We start from the raw sequence: 7,142 nt of genomic DNA, 5'->3' as shown, positions 1-7,142 counted from the left end.
AGGCCAGAGTTCAACCCACTGAGTCACATCAGCCAGGGCAGGAATGTGTTTTTTTGTTTTTTGTTTTTAGATTTTATTTATTTTTAGAGAGAGAAGTGAAGGAGAAAGGGAGAGAAACATCAATGTGTGGCTGCATCTCATGAGCCCCCTACTGGGGACCTGGCCCGCAACCCAGACATGTACCCTGACTGGGAATCGAACTAACTGGGTTCACAGGCTGAAACTCAATCCACTGGGCCACAGCAGCCAGGGCACGACTTTCCCTTCTCATTTGATCCTCACAGTGACTGGTCTGTCAGTTGGTACTTAACATCCGAATTTTACAGATACGGGCATTGGGGGAAGTAAACAAATTAAACAAAAATCATCTAGATAGCAAATAGAGGAGCTCAGGCTTAAAACCTAGGTCTTCTGATGAAAATCTGTAAGAGAAAAAGAATCCCTTGTGTATTCTCCATCCTCCTTATATCTCATAACAACAAGTTGCCTCTACAGGAATAAGGTGTTCTAAACATCAGAGCCTAAAGGTGCCTTTGGAGGCTGTATCTTGAGAGAAGATCCCACTGGGAAACAAGGCCGCGTGCCTCAAAGCATTCCCCTGGGCTTTGTAAGGGACTTCCCACTGAGAGCTGCTTCCAGTGCCCCAAGTCAACTTCGGAAGGCCCCTGGAACTTAACTGCTGCTGTGTAAAGCCGGCTGCGATAACTACCTTGTAATTCTCACTGATGAATCCCCCATACACACTGTCAGATTCTAACCTGCAGGTATAGCTCCTCAGAGGACACTTTGAGTAGGAACTTGTTCAAATCATGTAGCCTCTCTAGGAACAGTTTTTCAAAAAAGTGGTTTATAATTTCTTATCTGTGGCAGGAATGAGAGGAGTGGATTTGGAGGAGGGAGGAAGTACTGATGGGGAGGCAGGGAAAGAGACACCATCCAGGATTCGAGCCAGTGAAGATCAAAGGAGAGGAGTGATCCTCACTTCTGGAGATGAGAGGCTCATTGAGAATTCCTGTAAAGGTAAAAGAGAGAAAGAATAAGATATGGTAGGTGGAGCCCTGTCTAATAAAGAGAAACCAGTGTTTTTATTTCCTCACTGGATTGCTGGGATCCAGGGTCCCTGGCCCAGCCCTCATCCTCTGCAGGGACCTCCACTTCAACCAGGCTACTCTTCAGGTCCCCCACCTTTCCCCTCCTTGCTCCCCTACAGGACCCTATTCCTCCACCATTTCTAGAGTTTGCACACTGCAACCCCTATACATTCACTCACCATCACACTTCCTGTATCTCCCTCCAGCCTTCCTTCTATCCCCTTGCCCCTGGAGTTTGATCTAAGCCTCCAGCACCAGAGGCCCTATACTCTAGCCTGCATCAGGATCACCTGGAGAGCATTTTAAACACAGATTGCTAGGACTCCCAGTTTCTATTTCAGTAGGCCTGGGGTGGGGACTGAGAATTTACATTGCTAGCACATTCCTAAGTGATGCTGATGTTACGTGGTCATTCGTTTTGCCTTAATTACACACTGTCCTGTATTGATACCTTAATTGAGTGTGTATATCGTGCCTCCCATATGAAACTGTCAACAACTCAAAGGCAGTGATGTGGAAAGTACTTGACTGTATCCTCCACAGTACCTCCTGGCAGACTCAGAGCAGGTACTCAATCCCAATATAATTTATTAATTAATGTGAAGGGTTAGTATTGATTTTAGGTTAAATTATGAATTAGGCAGTTTGCTTACAGGAATCTCCCACTTTCCTCTTCTTTCCTCCACCAATTTCTGTGCCACTCACTCTTCCTCCTCCAGGCTGAACTAGGCTCCCCCAAAACATATGCCTGCCCTAAAATCCTGGTATTCTTTCATCTGCCCCTCAGAGTTGATAGGCAATTTTCAAAAGAAGTTAAACTCAGGAGAGAAGTGAAACAAGGCAGTAGCTAGAAAAGAGTATGAGGTCCAGGAGGCTTTTTATTTTATTTTTCAAGATGAACAAGAGTTGAGCTTATTTAAGTACTGATGAAAAGAAACCAGCCAAGGGGGAAAGGTGATGGTATGGAATGAGAAGGTATAATAGATAGAAGGAGTATTTGAGAAGGAGGGTGGGCAGAATTCAGAGTATAGGGAGAAAAATTAGCTTAGACTGGAGCAGGGACACCTTTCCCATGGTAAATGGAAATAGGAAAGAATTGGTTTAGATGCAGAAACAATGGGGTTTTAGACTCTAGGTGACTCCTAGCTCTAACATCTTATGAATCCATGACATTAAATTGCTATAGTGTCAGTAGCTTAATATGTTACCTCTCCTTGGTAAAGCTTTAACCCAAAGAAATGAATCTTTCATGAGATTCATAGGCTATAGGAGGCCTCCTAGTGAGGGCAGCAGGGCCTTTGCAGTGACTTTGAACATCTACCATCTTGCTATACATGGTAGAATTGGAAAAACAGGACAATGTTCAACTGTAACAATGTAAGGTCTAGAGCAAGGTCACAGAGCTAATAAGTGCCAGGACCAGATTTAGAACCATTCTTCACCTCACTCCAGCAGCCAGCTGGTTCACCTATCTCATTTATTCTCTGACCACCTACAATTGCAAGGAAGTGGGGGAAGTATTAAGAACAGTTTCTTTGGTGCTCCTCCCTCCAGGAGCTTGCCTACACCTTTCCCCTCTCCCTCTACTTCCACCAGGCACTTACCTTTACCTTACCTTTACCCTTCTCTCTCCTGATCTCTAAGGGCCCCATCTTTTGCCTGAGCCCTTTATTCTTCCACTCACTTCTACCTCTGTAACTTTCTAAATAGACTTTCTCTTAATTAAAAAAGAAAGAAAAGAAAAAAGAAAGGAAAGAAGAAGGAACAGCTTTTTCCTAGCCCTTGGAATAGAGACTTGGGATGCCATGTACATCTCAGACCCTCATAGCCCCAGCCCATCTCTGGGGCTCTGAGAAACACATGAGGGTAATAGAAATAATAACAGCAATAATAACCAACTTATCAAATGCCTCTTTGATTAAATTAACATGCAAAGTCATAGGAAAGAGTCAACAAGTGTTAAGTTGTCATCATCATCCTCTCCTCTTCATCATCACCATCATCACTATGTGCCCAGGCACCATGCTATGGATTTATTTATTTATTTATTTATTTATTTATAAAGATTTTATTTATTTTTTCAGAGAGAGGAAGAGAGGAAGAAAGACAGGGAGAGAAATAGCAATGTATTGTTGCCTCTTATGTGCCCCCCACCTGGGACCTGGCCAACAACCCAGGCATGTGCCCTGACTGTGAATCGAACTGGTGACTCTTTGGTTCACAGGCCAGTGTTCAATCCACTGAGCCACACCAGCCAGGGATACATTTATTTATTTTAAAAGTACATGTTTTTCCTAATTTCCAAAGTAATAGATGGTTAATGTTAAAAAATTCAAACAGGAAAAATATAACATAAGAGTGATAAGTGTGGCTTCTCCCCCTCCCCGAAGGAAACACCAAATGGCAGATGATCCTGGTGCTGCGGGAGGGCCTGGGTGCCCTGGAATGAGAAGCACTGGCAGCTTCCTTGAAGGATTTGGCAGACACATCCAGGGCTGAGGTTGCGGCCTGGGTTCGGGTTGGGGTTGGAGTCAAGCCCAAAGACAAGGAATGGATCCCTGGCACCAAGCTGGGCTGCCTGGTCAAGGACATGAAGATCAAGTCCCTGGAGATCTATCTCTTCTCTCTGACCATCAAGGAATCTGAAATCACTGACTTTTTCTTGGAGGCATCCCATAAGGACGAGGATTTGAAGACTATGCCCATACAAAAGCAGCCTTGTGCTGGTCAGAGGACCTGGTTCAAGGCATTTGTCACCACTGGTGACTACAATGGACATGATGGTCTGGATGTTGAGTACTTGAAGGAAGTAGCCACTGCCATCCATGAGACCAACATCCTGGCCAAGTTCTCTATTGTTCTTGTGCAGTGAGGCTCCTGGAGGAACAAGATTGGCAAGCCCCACACCGTCCATCCAGGGTGACTGGGTGCTGTGGCTCTGGGCTGGTGTACCTCATCCCCAACCCCAGGGATGCTGGCATGTCTCAGCCCCTGTTCCCGAGAAGCTGCTGCTGATGGCTGGTACTGTGACTGCTATGCCTCAGCCAGGGGCTGCACTGCCACCCTGGGCAACTTGGCCAAGGCCACCTTTGATGACATTTCTAAGTCCTACAGTATCTCACCCCAACCTTTGGAAAGAAACTGTGCTCACCAAGTCTCCCTATCAGGAATTCACTGACCATCTTGTAAAGACACACCCCAGAGTTTCTGTGCAGAGGACCCAGGCTCCAGCTATGGCCACCACATAATTTTATACAAGAAGAATAAAGTGAATTAAGCCTGTTAAAAAAGAAAAAAAAAGAATTGTAAGTATGGTGTGCTGGCAAGAGGAAAATCTTTGGATAAAGACTGCTTGTGTTTACATTATGCCTCTGCTGATACTAACTGTGATCTTGGACACGTTACTTAACTCCTCCGTGCCTCATTTTCCTCATTTGCTAAATAAGGGCAATAATAGTTCTTATATCATAGGGTTCTTGGGAAATTTAAATATGATAATACATAAAGCATTGAGCAGAGTGGTTGGCACATAGTAAGCAGTTAATATAAGGTGGTTATTATGGATATTATTAGTGTTGCTATTTTAGAAATAAAGTTCTCCATAATTCACATCTTAGAAGTAATATATATTGACTGTTCTTTGCATATTTTTTCAGGTTTTTTTCTATTTCTATTTATATTTATCTCTATCTATATCTATATGTAATATGGGATCCAAGGTATGTCATACTGTTTCACATTTCTTTGTTCACTTCACAGATATTATGGATGATTCTTGAAACCACTACAAAGTAACAAAGTACATATTAATACACTATTTTGTCTATAAATGGATATTCAATCTTCACATCCCACATGTTCAAAGGAAACTTCTGGAGGCTGAAGTATAGAGAGTGGGTCACCAATTTTTTCTGCAGAGGGCCAGGTAGAAATAGTTTGAGCTTTGTAGCCTTTGTGTTTTCTGTTGAAACTAGTTAACTCTGCAGTTATAGTATAAAAGCAACTATAGACAATATGTGAAGGAATGGTGGTGATTGTGTTTCAATAAAACTTTATTAATAGAGATGAAAATGTGAATTGTAAATAATTTTCACATATCATGACATATGATTCTTCTTTTGATTTTTTCCCAGCCATTATTTAAAACTGTAAAAACCATTCTTAGACTGTAGGCTGTAGTGTACAAAACAGCAACAGGAAGCTCAATTGGGCCTGCAGGTCTTAGGGAGAAAACTGGATTGCCATTCTGGAGCCTGGCTGAAAATTAGAGATGCAGTGAAGTGTAGAAGTCATATCTTAATACAAACTTCCTGCCTTCTCAGTCCAAAGTACCTTCTCATTTGCTTGAAATGCATTATCCCACCAAATCTGTTTAAATCTTACTCTAGGTATAGAACACATGCCACATCCTTTGTGAAACCTTCCCAAAATTCTGCTGAAGAAATAAATGCCGTTCCTTCTTCAGATCCTCATAGCGCTTCTTCTATAGGACTATATACTGTATTGTTTTGCCTACCAGAATCCCGAATAGGCCTCAATATTGGGAGTTCAATTTGATGTGCTTGGCGTCTTAGCTTTCCTATCAGCTGCCAGAAAAAGAAATCCATTAGAACTAGTCTAGGGGGGTATTTAGAATCAGCAAGATCTTAAGAGACCTAAACTCAGGAAGCCTCCACCAAGGCTAGAGCCATGGTTTGGAAAGATGACAAGAATCTTTTCTCTCTCTTTCTCTCTTTCTCTCTCTCTCTCTCTCTCTTTCTCTTTTTCTCTTTCTCAGACCACATGGACTCACATCTCTACTTCTCTGAGTAGGTTGATTTCATTGTTTTTTTTTCCTTAGTAGTCAACTCAGTTCAAGAGTTAATAGAAATCAACTAGCTTCTGTGAATCCTAATTTTAAATTTCTGAGAGAGTCTTAATGGCCAGGGGAACGGGCTGCATGGTGTTAAACATAAGTGCTGGAGCTTATCTGAGTGGGAGTCCAGGGGTTATTCTCCAAGAATAAAGGGAATGTATTGGGCATACAACTCAAAATGCCTATAATACTTGCTGGTCTCGATTATCTCATGATGGCTTTTACTGTGGTTACTTGTGGGCAGCTCCCTCTTTTCCACTGTCTAGACAGTCTGCTCCTTTAGAACAGAAATGCAGTTTTACTCATTTTGGTGTCCCCAGGCCTAGCAGTGTTTTGCACCCAACAGGTAATCGCAAATGCTTATTAAATTGAATTGAAAACACCACTTTCTATTCAGTCTTTAATGCATCTTTCATCTTTATAAAAGCTATATCTTCCATTGCGAGGCAAAGCTATGTGACATAAAAGATACATTTCCTTTTCCTGGCTTCAGTATTTTTTTAAAAATTCAATTGTCTTTAGCTCAGATAATTGCATTATTTCCATTCCAGGTTTTCAGAGGTCAAGCAACCTCAAGACCAGATGTACAATGAATGCAACATTAATTATTTCAGATCAATTATCTCTTTCCAGTTTTGCAGGGCAGAACAACTCAAACTCTCGAGCGAGGTTAGTGAGAAATCCTTTTATATGTACATCTTTGAGTCAGCCCAAAGTGAACTCAAGGCCTGTTTGAACAACTACTTAGCTGTGGCTAGTGGCCTAGGTAGCTGCTGCCTATATTGGCTTCTAAGCAGGCTTGGGAGCAGCTGAGTGCCCTGGATCATACCCTCTGCCCATTAACCAAGGCTGGGGTAGCTCAGCCACTACAGACACCAAGGTCAGTCAGGAAAGGCAGTCCTCTCCTAACTGGCTCAGTAACTGCTGCAGAGGGTCTCTCCATTGTTGATTACATCTCCTTTGATCTGTTCCCTTGGGAGAGATGTTGGCTCATTGTTTACCAAAACCAGTTGCACCCACCAGTGGCTCTTCTGCCTCTTTCTGCTCTGATGAGCTGTAAACTTCACCAAGCAGAAACAGATTTGATTTTCAGGAGGAGATACAGATACAGCCCACAGCAAGCGTTATAATGTTATAGTATTATAGTGTTATATTTTGTATATTCTTAGCCTTGGCTAACATTGAGTCTAAAGTCT

The 7,142-nt window shown here is 42.5% G+C and overlaps 1 pseudogene; it reads left to right on the top strand.

Moving 5' to 3' along the window:
- The first annotated feature begins 3,491 nt into the window (after positions 1-3,491).
- On the top strand, positions 3,492-4,339 carry LOC112314561 (small ribosomal subunit protein uS5 pseudogene; annotated as a pseudogene).
- The last annotated feature ends 2,803 nt before the right edge of the window (positions 4,340-7,142 follow it).

Source organism: Desmodus rotundus, chromosome 12 (assembly GCF_022682495.2).
Source record: "Desmodus rotundus isolate HL8 chromosome 12, HLdesRot8A.1, whole genome shotgun sequence".
Taxonomy (NCBI): Eukaryota; Metazoa; Chordata; class Mammalia; order Chiroptera; family Phyllostomidae; genus Desmodus; species Desmodus rotundus.
The sequence above is the reverse complement of the archived record's forward strand: the minus strand, read 5'-3'. Positions and strand labels throughout refer to the sequence as shown.